The sequence below is a fragment of the Callorhinus ursinus genome, unplaced genomic scaffold (assembly GCF_003265705.2).
Source record: "Callorhinus ursinus isolate GAN/ISIS: 27379988/994484 unplaced genomic scaffold, GSC_fseal_2.0 scaffold1, whole genome shotgun sequence".
Classification (NCBI taxonomy): domain Eukaryota; kingdom Metazoa; phylum Chordata; class Mammalia; order Carnivora; family Otariidae; genus Callorhinus; species Callorhinus ursinus.
Window position 1 is genome coordinate 106,440,808 of NW_027397063.1, and position 27,509 is coordinate 106,468,316.

The following is a 27,509-nucleotide window of genomic DNA, read 5'->3' on the forward strand; positions in this document are numbered from 1 at the left end:
CGCTTAACGACTGAGCCACCCAGGCGCCCCGATCTTATTAATTCTTTTAAAGAAGAAGCTTCTAGTTTCATTGATATGATCTACTGAGTTTCTGGTTTCTAATTCATTGATGTCTGCTCTAATCTTAATTATTTCTCTTCTAATGGGTGGCTTAGGCATCGTTTGTTGCCTTTTCTCCAGTTCTTTAAGGTGTAAAGTTAGTTGGTGAATTCAGGACTTTTCTATTTTTTTGAGTGAGGCTTGGATGGCTATGTATTTCCCCCTTAGGACCGCCTTTGCAGTATCCCATAGGTTTTGGACCAATGTGTTTTCGTTTTCATTGGTTTCCATGAATTGTTTACGTTCTTCTTTGATTTCCTGGTTGACCCAAACAATCTTGAGCAGAGTGGTCTTTAGCTTCCAAATGTTTGAATTTCTGCCAAATTTTTCTTGTGATTGAGTTCCAGTTTTAAAGCATTATGGTCTGAGAAGATGCAGGGAATAATCCCAGTCTTTTGGTATCAGTTGAGAACTGATCTGTGACTCAGTATGTGGTCTATTCTGGAGAAAGTTCCATGTGCGCTCAAGAAGAATGAGTATTCTGTTTTTTTATGGTGGAATGTTCTGTATATATCTATGAGGTCCATCTGGTCCAGTGTATCATTCAAAGCTCTTGTTTCCTTGTTGATTTTCTGCTTAGATGATCTGTCTGTTGCTGAGAGTGGAGTATTGAGGTCTCCTACAATTAACGTATTGTTATCAATATGACTATTTTGGTTAACAGCTGGCTTATGTAGATGGCTGCTCCCATGTTGGGGGTGTGGATATTTACAATTGTTAGATCTTCCTGTTGGACAGACCCTTTAAGAATGATATGGTGTCCTTCTGTGTTGCTAACTACAGTCTTTAGTTTAAAAATCTAGTTTGTCTGATATAAGAATTGCTACCCCAGCTTTCTTTTGAGGTCCGCTAGCATGGAAGATGGATTTCCATCCCTTCACTTTCAGTCTGGATGTATCTTTAGGTTCAAAATGAGTCTCTTGTAGGCAGCATATGGATGGGTCCTGTCTTTTTATCCAGTCTGCAACCCTAGGCCATTTTATGGGAGAATTTAGGCTGTTCACATTGAGAGTGATTATTGAAAGATATGAATTTATTGTCATCATGTTGCCTGTGAAGTCCTTGTTTCTATAGATCATCTCTGTAAATTTCTGTTTTATATCACTCTTGGGGTCTTTCTCCTTTTATAGAACCCCCCTTAATATTTCTTCCAGGGCCGGCTTAGTGGTCACATATTCTTTCAGTTTCTGCCGGTCTTGGAAGCTCTGCATCTCTCCATCCATTCTAAATGACAGCCTTGCCGGATAAAGTATTCTTGGCTGCGTGTTCTTCTCGTTTAGTATCCTATGTCTTGCCAGCCCTTTCTGGCTTGCCAGGTCTCTGTGGATACGTCTGACATTATTCTGATATTTCTCCCTCTGTACATAAGGAATCTCTTCCCCCTAACTGCCCTTAAGATGGTCTCCTTGGTTCTAAGATTTGCGAGTTTTACTATTACATGCCAGGGTGTTGGCCTGTTTTCCTTGATCTTGGGAGGGGTCCTCTCTTCCTCTAGGACACGAATGTTTGTTTCATTCCCCAGATTAGGTAAGTTCTCAGCTATGATTTCCTCAAATATATCTTCCAGTCCTCTCTCTCTCTCCACCCCCCTCAGGGATCCCAATAATTCTGACATTGGAACGTTTCATGGTGTCAATTATTTCTCTGATTCTATTTTCATGGATTTTGAGTTGTTTTCCCCTGGCCTCCTCTTTTGCCTTCTTGTCTATTAATTGGTCTTCTAAATCACTAATTCATTCTTCTGCCTCGCTTACCCTTGTTGGTAAGATTATCTAGATTAGATTCGATCTCATTGATAGCATTTTTAAATTCTGCCACTTCAGCTTTCATTTCTGCCCTTAGAGACTCTATGTTGCCGTTAATCGATTTCTCCATTCTAGCTATCGTCTTCACAATTGCTACCCTGAATTCCATCTCTGACATCTTGGTTATATCTGAATCCATTTGTAAATCTGTGGCATAAGTCATGGTCTCTGAGTCTTTCCTATGTTGGTGTTTCCTCCTCCTAGTCATTCTGTAAGGAGTGGTTGAGGGAATGTACAGATTCCAAATTACTGACCACAACCCAAGCAAGATGTACCTGTTTTATAGGGACCTTAGGTTCGCTGGCCACTTGTTTTCCCAGCCTGTCTTCTTGGGGAGGGGCCTCACACACTGTTACTCAGGCAACCCTGTTTGGGCAGAGTTGCCCTGCCCCCCTATGGTAGGGGATGGGCTCAGTGGAAACTAGTTTGGGGGGCTTTTGTTCCCTGGTGGCTTTCCCTGGCGGCTTTCCCTGTCTCTTCCGAGAGTCAGAGCAGAAGAGATCATTTCCAACCCTCTGCCTTGGAGCAGAGAGATCGCAGTTTGTTCTTCAGTGAGCTCTTCAGACCACACTATCTCCATTTCTGTCTATGCTGCTATAAACTGAAGTGTCCTGAGTTGTGCGCCCTTCAGCAGCGCTCCCAGTCCTTGCCCCCAGGTCAGGGCACGTCTCAGCCCTTTGTGCTTCTAAAACCACCAGCCACCTCCAGTTTGCACCCATGGCCCCACTGCTCTGGTTTTCCGTCTGGAGGGCTGCCCTAAAGTCCTTTCCCTGTTGCTACCATTCTGCAAGTCTGTGCCCCATCCCCAGCGTGGGAGGCTATCACTCACCAGTGGTGTAGGATCCCGAGGGCTGGGCTCCCTCCCCCTTCTGTTTATCCTCCAATATTTGCCTGCAGAATCATGGCTCCCCACTCCCTACCTCGAAACCAACTCCTTGCAATATTCTGTTTGTAGAGATCCAGATCTATCTTCTTACGTCTTGGGATGTTTTTCTGGGTGTTCAGAGTGGTCTGGTGGATATCCAGCTCAATTCCGGGGACCGGTTGGAATAGGGTCCCCTACTCCTTTGCCATCTTTTCCCTCTCCCTATCAAACAAAGGTTTTTACATGAATTATTTTCATAATGGATCCAAGAAGCAAGTCTCAACAAATTTCAGGAATTGATATCACTTGGACCTTGGTGTCAGAGCAAATAACATTAAATTAGAAATTGATAAAAATACATATTTTAAATATTTTGTATATATGGAATTGCATACATAATTCAGGGATAAAAAGTAATGCATAATAAAAATTTTAAATATATCAAATTGTATAACTAAAATCTGATATCAAAGTTTTTAAAATGCAAGTAAACAGCAATGTGTAACTGTAAATACTGAAGAAAAGATGAAAAGTGGAAAATTTTTTTTTTAATTTTTTTTAGATTTTATTTATTTTTTGAGAGAGAAAGACAGAGATAGTGAGAGAGAGAGCACAAGTGGGTAGGAGAGGGAGAAGCAGGCTCCCCACAGAGCAGGGAGCCTGATGCAGCACTCGATCCCAGGACCCTGGGATCATGACCTGAGCCGAAGTCAGACGCTTAACCCACTGAGCCACCCAGGCGCCCCAAGAATATTCTGCCCTCTGAGCAGTGGCTTTTTCCCCACATTCATTGTTCTCTATGGCTGTGCCCTCTGGGATTTTGGCTCTGTCGTCTGAGACATTTTTCTTTTCTAAATGAAATGACCATGTTTTTAACGGAGTAGAATTTGCAACCTTTTGCCTGCCTACAGAAAGTTGGAGAGAAAAGTGTCTTTTCATTTTAAACTGTCTCTTTTAGTTTATATTTGTCCTACTCTCTTAAAAAATGTATGGCTTTCCATGTATAAGATCTAGTCCATTCTACTGGAAAAAGCCACATCTACTTTTCTTTTTAAGACTGGCTTCTGTGTCGGGACTTCCTCATGGCTAGTCTAGCTTCTTTATATGATGGATGAGTTTCAAACACAGCCAGGAAACACATTCTAATGCACAAGCATTTTTCAAGCCCCTCCTTGCAAAAAGTTTGTTAGCATCCCATTGGCCAATTTAAGACACATGGCTAAATCCATGTTCAAGGGATATTGAAAGAGATCCCACTTCTTAATGGAAGGTGCTGTGGACATTTTTTTTATAATCCACCATATTATTTAACAGGTGATTTTTCTTGATTTATGTTTGCTATAGACTGAATATTTGTGTTCTCCAAAATTCATATGTTGAAACCTAACCCCCAGTGTGATAGTATTTGGAGGTGGCCTTTGAGATATGTTTAGGTCATGAGAGTGGAGCCCTCACAAATGTTATTGGTGCCCTTTCTCAAGAGGCCCAAGAGAGTTCCTTTGTCCTTTCAACATGTAAAATTATTGCAAGAAAACAGCCAACTATGAATCAGGAAATGGATCCTCACCAGACACTCAATCTGCCAGTACCTTTATCTTAGACTTCCCAGCCTTCAGAGTGAGAAATAAATCTCTGTTGTTTATAAGCCACTCAGTCCATAGTATTCTAATACCCCATACTGACTAAGGCAGTATTACCTATGAAACAGCTTTTCACATGTGATTTTATTTTTCAATTCTATCTCATTGTGTAATTAACTAATCATTATTTATGATGCTTCTTAGATATGGTTGGTTTCAATTGGATCAGTTGGCATCTTTTCTACAAGCAAATTTTGCAGGATAATTTTGGACAATTATCAGTATCCAAATGACTAGATGACTAGAGAAGTTTTGGTTTGGATTAGTTTGGCCTAGCATGGATTCTGTACATTTATAAACAAAAGTCTATTGAATGACTGTCCTTTGTCTAAGCAAAAGAGTCATCTTTGTTTTTGTACAGATATTGGACACACTGGTAGTATAGCACTGCTTTCTTGGTTTTTATGTGAGAAAATAAGTGCTAGAATCAATGTGGTTATAACTGCACACACTTCTTGGGCTAATATGTCCTGGTTACATACATCAATGTAACCTGGATGTCATAGTCTGGAATTTAATTTTGGTGTCAAACATCAGAAATTGTAGATGGTCACTTCATGACTATGTATGTATGTGTCAGGTACATGTAACCATCCTATTCCACTAGTACTAGAATAAAATGCTTGAAGTCATCAAAGCAGACCTTCCTTAACTTCCTACTAATCCATCAACAAATTTATTTGAATTCACGTTCATACTTTCTTTTTTTGGTCTTGTCACAAAAGAAGAGGCACCTACCTTTCTTCCCACCAAAAAGGCAACCAAACCACTGGTGTTCCAGATGCTTTCACCCTCCCAAAGCATCTTACCCCCTCAATTACTCCTTTCTCTCCTTTCTCCTCTATCTCCCTCCTTAGAGCAGAATGTTCCTCAATGTGTGGTCTTTGAATCAGCAACATTAACATAATCTGGGAGTTTCTTAAAAAGGCAAATTTATAGGCCCCATGCTAGACATATATGTTTTATAAATTCTCAGGTAATTTTGTCACTCAAGTATGAGAAGCCCTAGAATCAGGTTCAGTGGCTCTTAGACTTATCTACACATTGGAATTACCTGGGAGTTTAAGAAGCTATTGATGCTTTGAACCTATCCCCAGCAATTTATTTCATTCATCTAAGATACAGCCTAGGTACTGGATTTTTTTTAAATAGATTTTTCTTAAGAGCAATTTTAAGAACATTTTTAAGATCATAGAAATTCTCCATCTGCCTTCTGCCCTCACATACACACAGGAATTTTTAAAAGCTCTCCAGGTGATTCTCATTTGCAGTCAAGTTTAAGAACTACTCTCAAAAATATTTTTCTTATCAGTACTTAAATAGTATTTTCTTATTTTCCTCAAATTCCCCTCAATCACGTATCTACCTCTAAAATTTTTGTTGTTCTTTCATATATAAAATTAAATTTTCTCTTTCTCCACTTCCTCACCTGCTATTTACCACAGAGTTCACTGTGATTTCTCCTGCATTTCCACCATTCTCTTATTTTCAGCAAAAGATACTTTTAGATCTTACCTTACTTGACTGCTCTGGGCATTTGGTGCTGACCCCTGAACTCTTCCCTTTTATTGGTTTCCAGATAACTCAATCTCTGGAGTTGATTCCCCACTTCTCACTTATTCTCAGTCTCTTAGACTTCCTCTTGTGTCTATCCCTTAAATGCTGATATTCCTCAAGTTTACATCTCAGGCTCTCTTCTGGACTATCTAGTTGCCACATAGCAAGAACATTGGGGACATGTGGAGAATTTTTTTAAATTAACTTTTAATGTATTAATGAATAGCATATGAATAGTCTAAAAAGCCAAACACAGATAAAGACTTATAGGTTTGTGGCTACTCTGCATTTTCCACACACAAAAAACAAAAAAACAAAAAAAACTAACTTTCTGGGATTTTTGTTTGGAAATTCATTGAACCCATAAATCAATTTGAGGAGAAATGATACTTTAATAATATTAAAACATCCAATCTGAGAACATGGAATATCTCTCTTTTATGTAGGTCTTTATTTCTGTTACGTAGGTTTTATACTTAACAGAATAGAGATTTTACACATTTTTCATTACCTTGTTTTACTAGATATTTGATTTTTGGTGATATTTGTTTTGGTGCTGTTGTACATGGCATCTTTTAAATTACATTTTCTAATTTTTGTTTCTAGCACATGGAAATACAAGTCATTTTGTGCATATTGATTTGTATACTATCACCTTGCTAAATTTCTAAATAAACTAATAGTTCTAATAAACTATTAGTTCTAATAAACTAAATTATTAGTTCTAATAATTTCTTTGTAGAGTCTTTTTTTTTAAGATTTTATTTATTCATTTCAGACACAGAGATACAGAGAGAGAGAGAGCATGAGCAGGGGAGAGGCAGAGGGAGAGGGAGAAGCAGGCTCCACGCTGAGCCAGGAGCCTGATGTGGGGCTCAATCCCAGGACCCTGGGATCATGACCTGAGCCGAAGGCAGATGCTTAACCATCTGTAATTTCTTTGTAGAGTCTTTTGAGTTTTTTGTATACATAATTGTCATTGGTCAATAAAAATAATTATACTTTACAGTTCCCAATCTTTATGGAGTTGCTTTTTTTTCTTGCTTTTTGAATTGGATAGGGCCTCCAATATTATGGTGAATAAAAGTATTGGCAGTAGACATTTTTGCTTTGTTCCCAACTTTCTTTAAGGGAAAATTTTCTGATATTTCATTCATATGTAGTCAGCTCTAGGTTTTTGGCAGCTACTCTTAGCCAGATTGAAAAAGTTTGGGAAGATCTTAGCCAGACTGAAAAAGTAATGGGAAATTTTCCCTCACCTGAAAAATGCGTAATTACAATTGAGATATACAGTTGTCAAAATATGGCTACAAGGGAAATTTGGCATTTCATTTCTTCAAACATTCCATCAAAATTTGGCTAAATTTTAGGGGCCCAAAAATAAAGAAGATGAATAAGACTGTATTCTACTACTTAAGTAGCCTAGTAAGGGACAAACACATTTAAACCAATAACAACTCTAACAGGTGCCAATAAGAACTCTGAAAGGTGATAAGGGAAATTAATGAGATTTACAGAAAGTGCTATAGGAACACAATGAGAGAACCATACATTCTTTCTAGGTGGGAGACAAAGTCTATCCAGTATTACTGTCTGTCTGTCTGTCTATCTCTCTCTCCTTCTCTCCCCTACCGCCCCCATCCACAGATTTAGTATTTAGTAGTTTAAAGAAAGGTCAAAGTATCCCTTCAGTAAATCAGAGGAAGTTACTTTTGTTCCAAGTCCTATTGTTTGCTAAGAAGTTTTCTTAAGCCAAATGAAGGGGCACTCATTCCCAGCAGGATATCTTTCTTTGGAGAACTCCAGAAGCATCACCATTTGTGAAGAGCACTTCAGCAACAAGTGTGCACAACACATTCAGGATCAATGAGTACCATTCTCATAGGAAAGAGATAACTGATATCTGAGAGGGGAAGCTGTTTTACTAATGATGAGAAGAAATCAGTCTCAAAATTGTCCAAAATGATCTTGCTTATTGATTAGGATTGGTTTTATTGTATCTTTAAACATGAAGAGTGTTAAAAGTTGAGATATTTTCCGGGAGCAGGACCAGCTACATAATTTGCTGGGCCCAGTGTAAATTAAAAATGCAGTGTCATTTATTCAAATACCAGTAAAATTTCAAGATGGCAACAGCAGTACATTAAACCAAGCATGGGTCCCTTTATTACTGCATAGTTCCCAGGTCCATGAAGCCAGTCCTGACCAGAGGGCAGTATCACTTTACACATTGGAGCAAGCTAAATCTTTGTCATTTGGTCTAGAATGGGAAACCATAAGCTTTGAAATGCAGCAAATGCATGTCTGAATACCATTTCCATCACATGTTACCTACTGGATGTTGGATAAGTTATGAAATTTTCCATGTTCCTCACTAAAATATGGCCATACAAATTAAAACTTCCATTGCAAGTTCCAATAATATACATGAATACATATGTGCACTTTCACCTAGTGAGATTACAAATAATTAAAAGTATAAAAAAGAGTTTGTGCGAATTAGTGGCTTTACAATATTGTTGTTAGTTTTAGAAAAATAATTATGTTAAATTAAAACAATCCATTCTTTTTTTTTAAATTTCCTTGTCCATTGATGACATCCTTCATTTTAGTTGTCAGCTAAATCACAAGTTAGGTCATTAGAAAAATAACTTTAAGATCAGGTTTTTAAATATTTAAATGAAAGTTATGGAGTTAGGATTAAGAACATAATAGCATGTGAATTATATATATTCTGCATATTATATTCTTTATTGTAACATTTCACCATTATTTTGGGTACTCATAGGTAGATTCATTTAATTTACATTGCATTCAATAATTTCAAAAATCATTTCCTAAAACAGTATGGTACTGTCATAAAAACAGATGCATAAATCAATGGAAGAGAATACACAGCCAAGAAATGAACCCACACAAATAAGGTCAATTAATTTATGACAAAGGAGCCAAGAATAAAAATGTTTCTGTAATAAGTGATTCTGGGAAAACTGGAGTTACATAAAAAAGAATAAAACTGGACCACTATCTTATACCATATACAAAAATTAACTAAAGACAGATTAATGACTTGAATGTAAGACCTGAAACTGTAAAACTCCTAGAAGAAAACATTAGTGGTAAGCTCTTTGACATTGGTCTTGGTGATTTTTTTGGATGTAACACCAAAAGAAAAAAAAAAAACCCAAAATACACAGGTGGAACTATATCAAACTACAGAGCTTCTGCAGAGCTTCTGCACAGCAAAGGAAACCATCAACAAAATGAAAAGATAACCTACTGAGTGGGATAAAATATTTGAAAATTGTATGTCTGATAAGAAATTAGATAAAAAGGTGCAAAATTAGCCCGATGGCAAGCAGAAGGAAGAGGATGAAAAGACAAAGACAAGGAGAAAGTATTTGCAAACCACATATTCAACAAAGAACTACAGAATATATAAAGAAGTCTCAAAACTAAACAGTAAAAAAAGAATACAATTAGAAAATGATAAAAGACATGAAGAGATACTTCACTGAAGACACACAGATGGCAAGTAAACTTATGAAAAGACAGATGTGCAACATCATTAGCCATTAGGAAATGCAAATTAAAACTACCATGAGATATTACTATATACCTATCAGAATGGCCAAAATAAAAATGGTTACCACACGAAATGTTGGCAAAGATCCAGAGAAAATTATCACTGATTCATTTACATTGTACGTAAAATGAAATGATATAGCCATTCTGGAAAACCTTGGCAGTTTCTCAGAACAAAACATTCAACTACCACAGCATCTCAGGCATTTATCACAAAGAAACAGAAACGTATATTCACGCAAAAGTCATAGAATCTTTATTCATAACAGCCAAAAACAGCCAGATGTCCTTCAGTAGATAAATAGTTGGGGCACCTAGGCAGCTCAGTCAGTTAATTTATGTCTCCCTTCCGCTCAGGTCACGATCCCAGGGTCCTGGGGTCGAGTCCCGCATCAGGCTCCTTGCTCTGTGCTTCTCCCTCTCCGTGTGCTCTCTCTCTCATATATGTGTGCTCATGTTCTCAAATCAATAAATAAAATCTTTAAGGAAAATAAAAATTTTAAAAAAATAGATGATAGCTAAGAGTAAACTGTGTAGTATATGCACAACATGTAATACTACTCAGCAATAAAAAAAACAAACTAGGGATACATGTGCCTTTGATGGATTTCCAGGGAATTGCATTGAGTAAAAAAAGCCAATCACCAAAGGTCACATTCTGCATGATTCCATTTATACAACACTTTTCAAATAACAAAGTTTTAGCAATGGAGGTTAGATTCCTGGTTTCTAGTGTTTGTGAGGGGGAAAAATATATGAGGCAACTGGAGGGAGGTGGGCATGGTTATATAGGGGCAATATGAGGGATACTTGTGATAGTGGCATGGTCAGTATCAAGACTGTGTTACTGGATATACAAACCTACAGTGGTGATAAAATTATATACAACTAAATCCTCCCCCCCACAACACACATACGTACACACACACACACACACACACACACACACACACACGAGTGTAAGTAAAGCTGGAGAAATCTAAGATCAAGCATATCAATGTCAATATCCTGGATGTGGTATTATACTACTTTTACAAAATTACTAATAGGGAAACTGGGTGAAATGTTTAAGGATTTTTCTAAATTATTTTTTTTACAACTGCATATGAATCTACTATTATCTCAATAAAATTCATTTAAATATGATTCGTGTAAACATTTCTCCTAGAGACTACTCACAAGAACTTTGAGGTCAGATTAGGCATCAGATTGCTGCTAGAGAAATACTATATAAAAAGTCTCCCAGCCCAGTGCTACCTCCTAGCCACATTCAGTAACACATCTAAACTATACAACAATCTTATGAAAAACCATAACACCATTCTTAGATGCAAAGAATTGAGATTCAGAAATATTATATAGCTTTCCCAATGTTGCACAGTGATAGAGTTGAAATCTGAACCTGGAACCATCTAAACACAAAGTCTAAGTTATCAAACTATACAATACTGCATCCTTACACAAGCAGCATTAACATCACTCTGGATTTCACAGGGACAGACATTGTTTACTACTCTCATGTTATTTTCTTAATTTGAATTTTAGTAGAGGAAGACTGTGGGGAAAATGTGTGCCTTATATTTAAATGCTTCAACTCCAGTTAATGTTTCTTAAATAAAGGGATGTCTGCATGTCAATGGGCTCCTAGTGGGGGTGGTAATTCTCTTAGTTTAACAGTTGTCCCAAATTATGATAATTAGACCTATTAGTCAAGATATGTCAGATTCCCAAAAGGTTTCAGTGCATTGAAGTTGTCTACAAAGGGCTGCATTTCTAACCAGCATGCACTGTTTATCACAGCAAAAATCTAGTGGTTTTGAGAAGTATGGACATTGTAGGGAGTGTTAATCTCCTGTGATATGATAACTTTTACTATGAATTGTTACAGACCAAACTGGATTCAAAATGAGCTATTTTCCAATGTTTTTGCTGAAGAGACACTGACAAAACCCTCCTCTTCTTTGACAAAGCCCCATTATCTGAGTGATAAATGCAGAGATATGGGGGATAAAACACACTTAGTAGCAAACAAACAAGCAACACAGAGCCCCTGCCAGGACATTATATTTGTTTTTTCCTGACTGGACAAGTTGTAGCTTCAGAAGCTTTGAAAAGCTAAACATGAATATATTTTTGCTGATGGGGAAAAAGTCATAAAGAACTAGTTTCAAGAACAGAAGGAAGCATGTGATGACACTTTATGTCTGAGAAGCATCAACAACATCAAAGGTGATGAAATTCTTGCTTAATTATCAGTGAGTCTATTCTTAGAGAAGCTCTGTCGCTTTTGTAGTTCTCTACCAGGTAGTCAGAAAAGAAAATCATTGGGGTGCCTGGGTGGCTCAGTTGCTAAGCATCTATCTGCCTTTGGCTCAGGTCATGATCTCAGGGTCCTGGGATCAAGCCCCACATTGGGCTCCCTGCTCAGTGGGAAGCCTGCTTCTCCCTCTCCCACTCCCCCTGCTTGTGTTCCTTCTCTCTCTGTCAAATAAATAAATAAAATCTTTAAAAAAAGCAAAGAAAATCATTTTTCCATCACATACACTTAACACTCCCACACCTTCTCTTCCCTATACTTCCTATCACCTCTCCCAGCCCCTTCCATCAGATAAACTAAGGTTCAAGAACATGATGGCTGCCACCAAAGGGCAGATGCACACATCTGCACAAAAGAAGAAAAAAGTTTTCATGGAAACTAACAAACACAGAATCAAGCCAGTTTAAAAGAAAAATAATTTTGTTATTAAAGTGAAAACATTCAATCAAAAATATTACTAAAAAATGTAGTTAGATAAGTTTTTGTTGAAATGTCCTATTTCATATGTCAGCATGGAAAAGAGAGGTAAAAGCCCTAGGTAATCCTTCTATAACCCGAGCTATAATATTATCTGCCCCAGGCCCCTTTTTCTAGAAACTGCATATCTACTCAAGGACATGGACCACATTTCATCTTGAGGTTACTACAGAGAGAACCAGGCTTTTACAAGATGACCACCCCCTCACTCCACAGTCAGTTGGTTCAGGGACCATTTTCTGCCTTGTGAACTCAGGCAGGAAAAGCCAGGCTGTAATTAGAAAACAAGCACCATACAGAGAGGCAGGAAAGAGATGGAGAGGGGAGCTATCCTGATTCCATCAAAACACTATAGGTAGGGGCGCCTGGGTGGCTCAGTTGGTTAAGCGACTGCCTTCCACTCAGGTCATGATCCTGGAGTCCCGGGATCGGGTCCCGCATCGCGCTCCCTGCTCGGCGGGGAGTCTGCTTCTCCCTCTGACCCTCTCCCCTCTCGTGCTCTCTCTCTCTATCTCATTCTCTCTCTCAAATAAATAAATAAAACCTTAAAAAAAAAAAACACTATAGGTAGAAGCAGTAATTTCTGGGCCCTACACCAGGATAATTAAATCAGAGTCTCTTTGGGTGGAGCCAAGATTTTTAAAAAAACCCATCAGACTAAAGGTAAGGGGCAGGTAGGTTTGAAAATCACGATTCTATATAGATGTTGAAGCTCAAATGCGTTTCCATGTGGAGCTTGGAAGATACCCCAGTATCCATCCAATAAATTACTCTTAACTAATATAGTTTCTTTGCCAAAATTTTAGAATACATCATGAGTACTGCAGAGAGAGATAGCAAAGCAAACAGCAAACATATACCACTTTAATGTAATGTTACATTTTAATAAGTTAGTTCAAAAAGAAATTTGTCATATACCTACACTGTGATTCTTTTAACCAGAAGTTTTAAAAAATAAGGGAAAAGATCTTGTAGTCCTATATGAATATACAAAATACATATAACTGAATTTGTGTAGTAGGAGTCCAAGTTTCAGGCCCAAGGGAATGCTAAACTTCATTTTTATAAACAAAACAAAACAAAACAAAACCTTGCTTACAGAACATAAGTCAATGGCAGAGTCCTAACAAAAACCCTTTAACCATACTGGGCTGTTGTAAAAAGTAAGTAGTTGGGGAAAGTGTCACATTATTTTTCACCTACATTTTTATCTGCATTTTTATTCACTATCCACGTTATCTTAGAGATAATGTTAAATGAGGAGAGAAAGAACCAACAGGGGAATAAAAGAGAAATTAAAACATTTTCTTTGGTCCTTATTAGTGCTACAGAGAATTCAGCTTCAGATTATACTACGAGGAGTCCAACTTTGTCTTGGCTCAGTATATTTCCAAAATACATTCACATATACTCTTTCATCTGATCCAATGCTTTAATAACAAAGTGTTTGTATACCTCTTCATTTAAATATATTTGCAATATATAGGATCCTAAATATTTTTTCCTTTTATCCCCCACCTTTCACATCATCCTTGTCTAGCTGCAGTTTCAAATATTTTCTTTCTCATTCCTGTTGCCAAGGAACTTCAACATAGATAACAGAATTTGAGACTCTTCCCCCCAATAATTTATTTCTGCTTTCTCCCTGAGTATAAGACAATACATTTCCCAGGCTTCTTTCTCTAGAGACCAATGCCAACAGTTGCTTCCTAAGTGTGATTAGCTTTCCCAGATGTTGATGAAACTCATGTTTTCATCAAATCCACCTACCCTATATATGGAACCATGTGCACTCTCACAGTGTTCACTTTATGGGAAAATGAACATCAGAAATTTATTTTTAAATGTACTTTTTTTTCTGAAAAGAATTATCTTCCAAGTGTTGATTTTGATAGATTTACTTGAAAATTTCTTCCAGCTTCATTTTTCCCTTTCAAGCCTTAGGCCAAATTTTTATCTTTTTTATTCTTTGATGAGCTTCTTATATTTCTTCTGGCATTTGCTATAGCTTTTTGATACACGAGAGGATTTAACCAGTTTTGACACAATTTCTTTTTACCTTATTTTTATAAACTCCTTCTATTTAACTTGTTCCAGAATTCTCTATATCCAGGGTAGGAAGGCACAGTATTGCATTACTCAACTTTGTTATATATCGCTTTTCTTTTTTCCCTGCTGAGGAAGAATTATAGTTATACGTACAAAGGGCATCTTCACATGGTCCAGATTGTGCCTATGTCCACCAATTTGCTTGGTCAGGAAGATAATCATACTGGTTATAGTCAGTCAAACAATCTTCAATACAAACAATAAAGAATATCACTATGCCTCCATTCTTCAATGAGTTTGCTAATTTTTCTCATATTAACAGAGAAACCAGTGACTTTCTCCTTCAAGGTCCTCTCTGTGTATCTGTTCATCTGCATAACTTAACAACTTTCACTACAGACATGTTGTACCTTGAAATCAGAATCATCACTCAGTAGTTCTTTCCTGAAATATAGTTGTTATACATTTTGTTTAGTTGGTTGTTGTTATTTTTTTATAGTACATTTCAATTCTCTTGAATCTGCCATGAAGAACAGCAAGGGAAATTTTTTCTCTCAGTTCTCAAGGCTGTTTAGAACTCTATACTGGGCTCATGCACCACTTAATTTCTTGTGAAAAATTCTTTAGCATAGACCACCTAAGGTTTTTGGTTTTCCTATTACTTTGTTTCATTGCCTCATTCTAATGGTTTATACTCCAAAATAAATACTTTTTTCTGTCCTGTTTTTCAAGAGTTAAAATTTCTCTTTTGATGAAATTTTAATGAGTCAGTAGCTTTATGAGTTTCTGCAAACCTTTATTTGTTTATTTTTCAAGACCTAGAGAAGTAAAAATTGACAGGGAATTCTTTCATCTTCTTATAGACAGATTCACTCCTTTCAAACAGCCTGGAACTTGTCCAAAATTTGTAGACAAGGAAGATTTTAATGTACTCTTTACTGGAGGAAAAGTATTGTGTTAATTTGCAGAAATTGTTGATTCTATTAGCTCAGAAAGATAACCAGATAATCTAAACAGAACACAGAAGTAGTCAAACTAAGCAAGCTAGAAAAATCCAAAAGAAAAGTGTTCTTTCCAATATTACTTTAAAAAACCTTTATTCAAATAACTATTCAATTGTGAAATATTCATCAAGTGCTTATTAATCACCTATTGGGCAGAACTGTACAATTCCCTAGACACAGATTGGAGGAAGCTGTCCTCATGGGGCTTGTAGCCCTTTCTCTTTTAATCTTCATAAAAATTCTTTGAAACATGAAAGTTGGCATTATTATGCCAATAATACATAAGAATAAAGATTCAATGTCTTGTCCATGGCCAAACTGGAGCTCAAACCTCCATATTCCTTTTAGGGACTTTTTCATATATAAAAATGCAATTTTATTGTCATTTTTAAAAAGTCATGCTATCAAGATATTAAGAATAAACCAAGAAATGGATTGGAAGAACAAATATTGTTAAAATGTTTATGCTACCTAGAGCAATCTATACATTTAATGCAATCCCTATCAAAATACAATCAACTTTTTTTCACCGAGCTAGAACAAATAATCCTAAAATTTGTATGGAACCAGAAAAGACCCCAAATATCCAAAGGAATGTTGAAAAACAAAACCAAAGCTGGTGGCATCACAATCCCACACTTCAAGCTCTTTACAAAGCTGTAATCATCAAGACAGTATGGTACTGGCAGAAAAACAGACATACAGACCAATGGAACAGAATAGATAACCCAGAAATGGACCCTCAACTCTATGGTCAACTAATCTTTGACAAAGAAGGAAAGAAGATCCAATGGAAAAAAGACAGTCTCTTCAACAAATGTTGTTGGGGAAATTGGACATGCAGAAAAATGAAACTGGGCCATTTCCTTACACTATATACAAAAATAGACTCAAAATGGATGAAAGACCTCAATGTGAAACAGGAATCCATCAAAATCCTTGAGAAGAACACAGGCAGCAACCTCTTCAACCTCAGCTGCAGCAACTTCTTGCTAGACAGGTCTCCAAAGGCAAGGGAAACAAAGGCAAAAATGAACTATTGGGACTTCATCAAGATAAAAAGCTTTTGCACAGCAAAGGAAACAGTCAACAAAACCAAAAGACAACTGACAGAATGGGAAAAGATATTTGCAAATGTCTTATCAGATAAAGGGCTAGTACCCAAGATCTATAAAGAACTTATCAAACTCAACACCCAAAAAACAAACAATCCAGTCAAGAAATGGGCAAGAGATATGAACAGACATTTCTCCAAAGAAGACATCCAAAATGGCCAACAGACACATAAAAAAATGCTCAACGGATTTGTCATCAGGGAAATACAAATCAAAACCACATGAGATACCACCTTACACCAGTCATAATGGCTAAAATTAACAAGACAGGAAACGACAGATGTTGGAGAGGTTGTGGAGAAAGGGGAACCCTCTAACACCATTGGTGGGAATGAAAGCTGGAATAGCCACTCTGGAAAACAGTATGGAGGTTCCTCAAAACGTTGAAAATAGAGCTACCCTATGACTCAGCAATTGCACTACTAGGCATTTACCCCAAAGATACAGATGTGGTGAAACGAAGGGGCACCAGCACCCCAATGTTCATAGCAGCAATGTCCACAATAGCCAAACTATGGAAAGAACCCAAATGTCCATGGATAGACAATTGGATAAAGAAGAGGTGGCATACACACACACACACACACACACACACATACACACACACATACACACACACACAAATGGAATACTACTTAGCCATCAAAGAAAAAGAAATCTTGCCATTTGCACCCACGTGGATGGAACTAGAGGGTATTATGCTAAGTGAACTAAGTCAATCAGAGAAAGACAATTATCATATGATCTCACTCATATGTAGAATTTAAGAAACAAAACAGAGGATCATAGGGGAAGAGAGGAAAAAATAAAACAAGATGAAATCAGAGAGGGAGACAAACCATAAGAGACTTTTATGCAGGAAACAGACTGAGGGTTGCTGGAGGGGAAGGGGGGTGGAGGGATGGGGTAACTGGGTGATGGACATTAAGGAGGGCATGTGATGTAATGAGCACTGTGTATTATATAAGACTGATGAATCACTGACCTCTACCTCTGAAACTAATAATACATTATATGTTAATTAATTGAATTTAAATTGAAAAAAGGAAAAAAAATGAGAGACAAAAAAGAAACCCCCCCAAAAAGTAAACCAAGAAAGAAAATAAAAGAAATGGAATCACTTGTTTTTTTCCTTTCACTTGGATAATTTACTCTATGAATCAATGAAACTCAATTGCTTATTTTGCAGCAAACTCTTCCGCAAGCAAAAAATCCATTGTTTCCTACTTGGATTCATCCCTTCATTCTTCAAATAATTTAGTGCCAGATGTGTACCATATACTATGCTTGGCTTCACTCCAACTTCTTCCAGGATAATGAAAGAACCAGGACAGACTTTCTGGAACCCAGTTGTATATTCTTTCCCCTAAATCCTTTCCATTTTCATCTTGGTGCATCTGACAGTTACACTTCATCCTAACAAAGCTGCATGTCATTATCTCTATTAGGTTTGCCTTTCTGAAGCTGTAGTGTTCCTGGTTCTGTGCCATTATCAACCTACTTCTTTTTTTTTTTTTTAAAGATTTTATTTATTTATTTGAGAGAGAGAATGAAAGAGAGAAAGCACAAGAGGGGGGAGGGTCAGAGGGAGAAGCAGACTCCCTGCTGAGCAGAGAGCCCGATGCGGGACTCGATCCTGGGACTCCAGGATCATGACCTGAGGCCAAAGGCAGTCGCTTAACCAACTGAGCCACCCAGGCGCCCTCAACCTACTTCTTATGCATTAGGTGATATCTTCATTCTTTGGTCCAATATAAATATATTATCTCCCTTGCACTGTAAAATTATTATACATCCACTCCAAAGCCTCTTTCACATAATGTAATTAATATGTCAAAATACCTATTTCAGGCTAATTTTCATGAAACTGAGTTCCATATTTACATTTTTGTGAACAGCATTACTTTTTACCTTCCAAGACATTTTATAATTCATAAAGAAAGGATTAGAATTCCTCATTAGAATGCTTTAAAGGACTTACTACATTACTGTGGGTCCTATAGACACATAACAGCTCTATATTGCCAGATGAACTTTAATATTTTCAGGCTACCCTGTCTTACATTGCCTCTTCATTCCCTGACCTCCTTTTCTCTACCCTCAACATCTGGCAAGACTGAGGAGTGGCTGAAAAATGGAAGGTAACAAAAACCACAATTCTTTTATTTTTCCTTTCACATGTCAAGAACTTCTTTTTATCTTTGTTTCTAGACATGGTGGATTCATCCTGCAGCTCAGTATGTGGGAGGCAAAGTAATAATATGGAAGAGATATGAAACTGGGAACTGATGGTGAGAGTAAAAGCACCAAGAAAACCAAGATGGCAGTGGTGACAAACTCTCTCTTTGACCAAACCCTAGCCAGGCTCTTCTAAGTCCTCTTCTTGACTAGGCTACAACCTTGGCCTACAAAGACCTGAACAAAATGCTAATATAGTTTCTAACAGCTCAAGACCATATCCCTAGGATGCTCCTAACCCCTCCTCCGCTTAAAGTACCTGAGAAAACTCAAGGCTGCCAAAATAATTAACTGTTTATTCTAGCCAAGCCCCGAAGATAAGGTCTTCCAGTTTCTATGGGATAGTAGGAGCCTAACTTCAATAGGCACAGGTTACCAAACCCAAAGGGGTTTCACTGGACCAATCCCCCCTCCCATTTTTGGTAATTTTTACATCCCTGACTCACTGAGGCCCCACTCATTCCCTGCCCTATCCCTCCTACTCCCTTTAAATCACCCAGTCACCTCTATACAAATTGAAATTGAGTTAAAGTCATGCTGAACTCTTTCCCTGTTATAATAGTATATTGCCAATAAAAATCTGATCTTACAATTCAAAATTATTGTTTTAAAGATTTATTTATTTATTTGAGAGAGAGTGTGCACGCAAGTGTGCACTGCACACAGGGTGGAAGAGCAGAGGGGGAGGAAGAGGGAGAATCTTAAGCAGACTCCCCATTGTGCATGGAGCCTGACAGGGGGCTCAATCCCATGACCCTGAGATCATGACCTGAGCTGAAATCAAGAGTTGGCTGCTTCACCGACTGAGCCACCCAGGTGCCCCTGATCTTACCATTTAAAGTAATGTCCAACTTCCTTTATCTTTAAAAGTGGGAGCAGGTGGTGGCTATTAGGGAGGTGGGCAGCAATTATACCTTATAGAATGTATATCACTCATACCCAGCCCAGAGCCTCCATAACTCAGATCCTCACACACGTTAAGTCAGAGACCACAGGCTACTGAGTCAGTTTTTGTTACTCATTTTTTTTTACAGATTCAAAAATAATTTTTGTAAGCTTGTGCTTTCAAAAGGAGACATTATTCACTATTCATCCTCACTGTGATGTCCAAGAAACCTAAATATTTGGTTCATAACAGACACTTAAAAATGTCTGGTGAATGAAATTGTATCAGAATAGGTATTTGATACACTTCAGTTTCCTTATTCCATTAGAGCTCTAAATGCTGAATTTATTAACTTTTCAAATTCTAAGATCTAGCTGATACTCTTAGCTATATAAATTCAGTTTTGAACTTGTTTTCTAGTTCTAGATTCTTCCTCTTTACAGATTCTTTCCTCTGTTTTCTAGTTCTAAATTCTTCCTCTAAAGACCATATTTAGAAAAGCACTCTGCAGAATAGACTGTAGGAATCACTTTAAGAATATCTAAGCCCACACTTTATTCTGAGAGTAAACAAAGGATTAGGAGAGCGCTAGCCAGGAAGTTGCTGGGGAAAAGACTATAAATGGAATGGATTTGTCAAGTGAAGGATAAAGTAATAAAAACCTAACCCATAATTATAGTGAAATATACGATTTGCTTTGGGGGCTTACGACCAATAACCTTCTATTATTTCACATAGTTAAGGTCTAGCTGAAACAGCAAAACCAAATAAGACCTGCTGCACACTTCGAAGAGAATAAGTGATCATGACAAAGTTGACCCTTGAACAATTCAAGGGTTAGGATCACCAATTTTCCACAGAGCTGAAAATCCACATATAATTTTGACTCCCTCAAAATGTAACTACAAATAGCCTACTCTTGACCAGAATTTTTCCCAAACACTCGATTAACACATATTTTTATATATGTATTATATATTGTATTTTTATAATAAAGTAAGCTAGAGAAAATAAAAGTTAAGAAAATCATACGGAAAATACATTTATAGTGCCGTACGGTGAAAAATACATTTATAAGTGGACTTGCACAGTTCAAACCCATCTTGTTTTAAGGTCAACTATATTATTCAAGTTGTAAGGCCTCTAATATGATTCCTAAGAAATCTTCTGGTTCAAGAAATTGAGAAAGAAAATGGAAGGGAGAATAAAAATTATGGGAAAATGAAAAAAAATGTTTCTACAATTTTTTTTCACGCAAGATTTCGTTTTGACCAACTGTTCACAAAGTAAGTTAGAAGTGATTTAAAATCAGTTACTACCCAAGTCCATTAAAAAGTGCTGGAAATATTTGAAGCACATACCTCATAGAAAGGTCACATTTTTAGCCTGCTCAGGGTAACTTATTGGGTTACCTTCATTTCTGCCCCTTGATGAACCTGATAATGACAAAACTATCATAAGCTAATAAAGATAAATGTTGAAGTTCACTTCTGATATATGTAGTTGCCATTAGGTGGATATATGAATGAATGAAAGGTGAATTAAATTATAAATCAATAGAACTGCATTTTGTTCAACTATCAGAAACTTATCCTATACATATTAGTCAAGGTTCTTTTTTTTTTAAGATTTTATTTATTTATTCATGAGAGACAGAAAGAGAGAAAGAGAGAGAAGCAGAGGGAGAAGCAGTCTCCCCACTGAGCAGGGAGCCCGATGCGGGACTCGATCCCAGGGCCCTGGGATCATGACCTGAGCCAAAGGCAGATGCTTAACCATCTGAGCCACCCAGGCACCCTACATATTAGTCAGGGTTCTTGAGAGAAACACAACCAATAACATGTATTAAAGATAGATACAGAGACAGAAAGATATAGAAAGGAAGAGAGTAAGGGAGAGAGAGATTTATTCTGAGTTACATGATTATGGAGGCTGAGAAGTCCTATAATCTGCTGCCTGCAACCTGGAGGCCCAGGAAAGCTGGTGATGTAATTCCATCCGAATGGAAAGGCCTGAGAATGAGGGAAGCTGACTGTATAAATCCTAGCCTGAGGGCAGAAAAAAATAAGATGAGATGTTCCAGCTCAAGTAATGAGGCAGGGAAAAAAAAGGGCAGATTCCTCTTTCCTTTGTCTTTTGTTCTATTCAAGCCCTCAGTGGATTGGATGATGCCCACCCACAATGAGGAGGACAATTTACTAAGTCCACCAAGTTAACTGCTAGTCTCATCTGGAAACACTCTCACAGACACACTCAGAAATGTTTAATCTGGGCACCAGGGCTAGTTAAGTTGACACATAAAATTAACCATCACATTTATATTCACAAATTTGATGAAAGATACCACTTAAGTAACAGGAAATTATGATCTGTCATCAAGAAAAAAAAAGGACCCATAGAAATAGACTCAAGATGACGTAGGTATGGAATAAGCAGGTAAGGATTGTGAAAGTTTTCTTAAGTATTGTCAAGAACTCAAAGAAAAGACAGCCATACTAAACAAAATGGGGAATCTCAGCAGAGACATGGAAGATACAATAAGGAACCAGATTAAGAGGTTCAAGACAGCAGCATAGGAAGATCCCAAACTCACTTTTTCCCATGGACAAAACCAATCTACAGCTACATATGGAAAAATTTCCTCTGAAAAGAACTGAGAACAAGTTGAACAGCCCCTCCACAACAAAAGATAAAAGGGCCATATCAAAACAGATTGGAGAGGTACACATGAAATCTCCTCAAAACCCACACTGGTCATGGTGAGCCACAAGCAGGAGGGATCTTACAAACACAGAACTTCTCCTTGAGGAGTGAGGGATTTGTGCTCCACATCAGGCACCCAAACCCTTGGGACCTGCACTGGAGGGATGAGCCTCCAAAATATCTGGTTTTGAAAATTAATAGGCTTGTATCCAATAGAACCAGAGTTATATGGAATAGAGAGTCTGCTCTTAAAGGGCTCATATGCAGAATCACTCATCCTGGGATCCGGTGCAAAAGCAATAGTTTGAAAAGTCTAGACCACATGTGAAGGAAATTCATTTGTTAATCTTAAAAGTATCTACCAGAGGGCAAAAGCCTATAGGGACTCTCCCCAGGACAGAAATGATGGTGGGCATCTTTTTACATTTTCCCACTACCTTTTTAGCACCAAGGCTGGTGGGCATCATTTTTGCACTCTAGCTAGTGCTGCCCCCTGCACTGCCGCCAGGGGTGGCAAGCAAGAACCCACCCCACCTAGCAGCTTCCTTGGCTCAAACATAACCCCCACACCACTACTGCTGTCATGTCAGAGGTGATGGGCAAGTGCCCTGCCTCCATGTGCCACAGCTGCAGCCCCACCAGAGGTGGCAGGTGAGTGCCCCATCCACCCACACCACTGCCATGGTCCCACCAGAAACAGCAGGTAAACACCCTGCACCTTACACCCCCCCCCAAAGCCAGAGGATATATGCAGTCCACACAAGGGATACCCCCTGACTCCTGAGCGCCATGCTTTGGTGGAGGGAAGGAATGCATTTCTGGAGCTCAGGGGTCTAAAACAATCAGAGAGACAATCTGAGAGATAACCAAGAACTAAGGCATGGTTAAACAATAAGGTTCACCTCCCACATGGGGCCAGCCCTTTAAAACTGGAAGAGATAGCTGTTTTGCTTAACACATAGGAACAAATGTAGAGGGACAAGCAAAATGAGGAAACCGAGAAATATGTCTCAAATGAAAGAACAGGACAAAACCCTGGGGGAGGGGGTGGGGACAAAATGAAATGGAAATAAGTAATTTACCTCACAAAGAGTTAAATGTAATGGTCATAAGGATGCTCATCAAACTCAGGAAAAGACAGTATGAACACAGCAAGAACTTCAACAAAGAGAACAAAAACTAAGAAAGTACCAAACAGAAATAACAGAGCTGAAGAATTTAATAACTAAACTGAAAAATACACTAAAGGGGTTCAACAGCAGACTAGCTGAAGCAGAAGAACAAGTCAGTGATCTGGAAGACAGGGCACTAGAACTTACCTAAACAAAGCAGTAAAAGGAAAAAAGAATTTTTAAAAATATTATGAATGAATATTAAGGGACTTAGGGGAAAACAAACAGAATAACATTTGCATCATAGGAGTTCCAGAAAAAGAAGAATGAGGCAGAAAACATATTTAAAAAAATAATGGCTAAAAATTTCCTAAACCTGGGGAAAGAAATGGACATATAGATCCAGGAATCCCAGAAAATTCCAAACAACAAACCCAAAGAGTCCCACACCAAGGCACATAACTAAAATGTCAAAAGTTAAAGATAGCCCCTCCCCGCCCTGATGGGCCAGGGGGCTGCCCTGAGGAGGTGGCAAGGGGAGGGCTGGGCCAGCCAGAGGGTGGGCGACTATGCCCAACTTCTGCGCTGCCTCCAACTGCATGAAGAAGAGCACGCAGTGGGACCTGGCCTTCTTCAGGTTCCCACTGGATCTGGCCAGATGCCAGAAGTGGGTGGAGAGGACTTATAGGAGAGAGGACTTGTAGGAGAGAGGACTTAGAAGATAAAACACCTGATCAACTAAATAAACATTATTGATTATGTGCCAAACACTTTGAGAACTCTATGATTTGTAGAAGTATACATTTTGCCAAGGCATCAGAAAACTAAAGAATGATTGGGTTATTTTATTTCTCAAATTAATTGAAGCAGATATTTGTGAAGTCATTGGGAGAGTCCTTATAGTACAGTTCTTCAAGATAATGCAATACCAACAATATTTGATCTTACCAGTCACTTGAACAATCCATATAGTGGACACAGAAAATGAATAAAAGAATTGAGTGAGGATGAAATCAGTACACTGAAACAGAAAAAAAATTGATGAAACTTCTAAACAGGAGCCAAAACATAAAGAAATAAACAACAGCAAAGCTTAGAACCCCAGTGCAGAGGAAGGGGGTGAAGAACAGAATGAGGACATTTTACCTTTAACCCTTGAAGAGAAAGAAAACAAAGAATACTTAAAATCTTTATTTGAAATTTTGATTCTTATGGGAAAACAAAACATACCTCTGGATGGGTATGAAACTGATGAAATCCCAGAGGGTCTCTTTACTCCTGATGACTTTCAAGCACTACTGGAGTGCCAGATAAATTCTGGCAAAGAGGTTCTGAGAAAGAGCTTTGAGACAACAGTGGTTAACACATTGTTCTGCTCGAAAACACATTAGAAACAGATACTAGACATCTGTGAGAGCTGCATTGGGGAGGAAACCCTCAGGGAAGTGAGAGACCCTCACTTCTTTTCCATCACCACTGATGACGTAGTAGACATAGCAGGGGAAGAACACTTGCCTGTGTTGGTGAGGTTTGTTGATGAATCTCATAACCTGAGAGAAGAATTTGTGGGCTTCTTGCCTTATGAAGCTGATGCAGAAATTTGGGCTGTGAAATTGCATACTATGATAACTTAGAAGTGGGGGTTAAACATGGGGTATTGTCATGGCAGCCTCACATTGTGTCCAGTGGGTTTTCTTCCAAAATGAAAAGTTGTTGCTTCTAGTCTTTTAGAGAAATATCCCCAAGCTGTCTACACACTTTGCTCTTCCTGTGCCTTAAATATGTGGTTGGCAAAATCAGTGCCTGTTGTGGGAGTATCTGTTGCATTAGGAACAACTGAGGAATTTTGTTCTTTTTCCCATTGATCTCCACAACTGCTTTTGGAGTTTGACAATGTAATTTCTGTCCTCTTTCAGAAAAATGAGGGAAAGGGTAAAGAACTGAAGAAAATCTGCCATTCTCAGTGGACAGGCAGAAATGATGTTTTGAAATTTTAGTGGACCCCATAAAAGCACTTGTTTTGTTTAGATGGTATAAATAGTGATACAAATATTAGGTGGAATACCTATAGCTGGTAGAGCTTTTGTACTCTGTAGTGCAGTAACAGATTTTGATTTCATTGTTACCATTCCGGTTCTTAAAAATGTTCTATCTTTTACAAGAGCCTTTGGGAAAAATCTCCAAGGGCAAACCTCAGATGTCTTCTTTGCAGCCAGTAGCTTGACAACAGTGCTGCATTCACTAAATGAAGTGATAGAAAATATTGAAATGTCTCATGAATTTTGGTTCAAAGAAGCCACAAATTAGGCAACAAAACTTGATATTCAGATGAAACTCCCTGGGAAATTCCGCAGAGCCCAGCAAGGTAACCTGGAATCTCAGCTCACCTCTGAGAGTTACTATGAAGAAACTCTAAGTGTTCCAACAGTGAGACACATTATTCAGGAAATGAAAGATATATTCTCAGAACAGCACCTCAAAGCTCTTAAATGCTTATCTCTTGTACCCTCTGTCATGGGACAGCTCAAATTTAATACATCGGAGGAGCACCATGCTGACATGTACAGAAGTGACTTGCCCAATCCTGACACACTCTCAGCTGAGTTGCATTGCTGAAGAATCAAGTGGAAACACAGAGGGAAAGATTTAGAGCTTCCAACCACCATTTATTAAGCCCTGCATCTACCAGACATCAAGTTTTTTCCTAATGTTTATGCATTGCTGAAAGTTCTATGTATTCTTCTTGTGATGAAGGTTGAGAATGAATGCTATGAAAATGGGCAAAAGTGTCTGAAAGCATACCTGAGGAACACTTTGACAGACCAAAGGTCAAGTAACTTGGCTTTGCTTAACAAATTTTGATATAAAACATGATCTGGATTTAATGGTGGGCACATATATCAAATTCTATACAACTAAGTCAGAGCTTCCTACAGATAATTCAGAAACCATTGAAAGTACCTAAGAGACTTTTAAAGTAGGCTTTCTCTTATGTTTGATATTTGGAAAAATCTGTAAGAAATTTGAAAACATCTTACAGAAAAGATGTCAGGTGTATGTAGGCCACTTAATCACTGAATATCTTGACCTATCAACCTCTCATTGAGTACATTAGCCATTGATAATCTGCCTATTTAAATGGCCCCTGTTTAAATTCTCATGCTTTGGAGACATACCCATTCTTCCAGAAGATAGCACCGAAAGTGCCACATTACAATTCTATGAGATCTTTGCTAATGGCACTTGGGAATTGTTTTAATTAAGTCATTTTAAACATAACATTTATTATCACTAGATCCAACTGTCAGGTATTGAGTTATCAGTTCTTAAAAGGTATAGATTTTGAAGAGGTGTGGGAGGAAGGAATACATTTTATAAAATGTTGCAATGAATCTCAGGAGTGACCTGTGAATAGTAGTAGTGTTAGTATGTTAAAAATCTGTATTGGACAGTTAAGGGAGTTACCAGAGAGAGAGAGAAACGTGTAAGCTTGCCCAGCAAGGATTGCAGTGTAGATTTAGTCTTCATCAAATGGAACTTAAAAGAACAAGTTACAGTTAGAGTTTGAATGGGAGAGCCTGCCATTGTTCCACATTGGGTTGTTGCTGTTTACATTCCTTTGTTGAGCCTACATCTTCATAAGCTTTTTAGCAGGTGTATGTTGAGCACCTCTGTTCATGGTCAAGACAGGATCAGAGGCCATGGATACTGACAACTGATTTGTCTGCTTTCATCTGTTTTTTTCCATGGCTATATCTACTGCCTCATCTTATTTATAAACAAAACCTGGAAAACCTACAAAAATAAGTGTTTTGTGGTTTATCTAGGAATAATACAGAAAATATTGCTGTTATTTTGAGTGAAGATAATCAATTTTATACAGTTTATTTCAACCTAAATAAAATGTGAATTTTGTTAAAAAAAAGTTAAAGATAAAAAGTGAACCTTAAAAACAACAAAAACAACAAAAAACTTGTTACATATAAGGGAGCCCCCATAAGACCATCAGCAGATTTATTTTTTTTTAATGTTTTTTTTTTATTTATTTATTCATGAG

At 37.8% G+C, this 27,509-nt stretch overlaps 1 pseudogene; it reads left to right on the forward strand.

Annotated features, from left to right (window-relative positions):
- Window positions 1-24,021: 24,021 nt before the first annotated feature.
- On the forward strand, window positions 24,022-26,417 carry LOC112822535 (52 kDa repressor of the inhibitor of the protein kinase-like; annotated as a pseudogene).
- The last annotated feature ends 1,092 nt before the right edge of the window (window positions 26,418-27,509 follow it).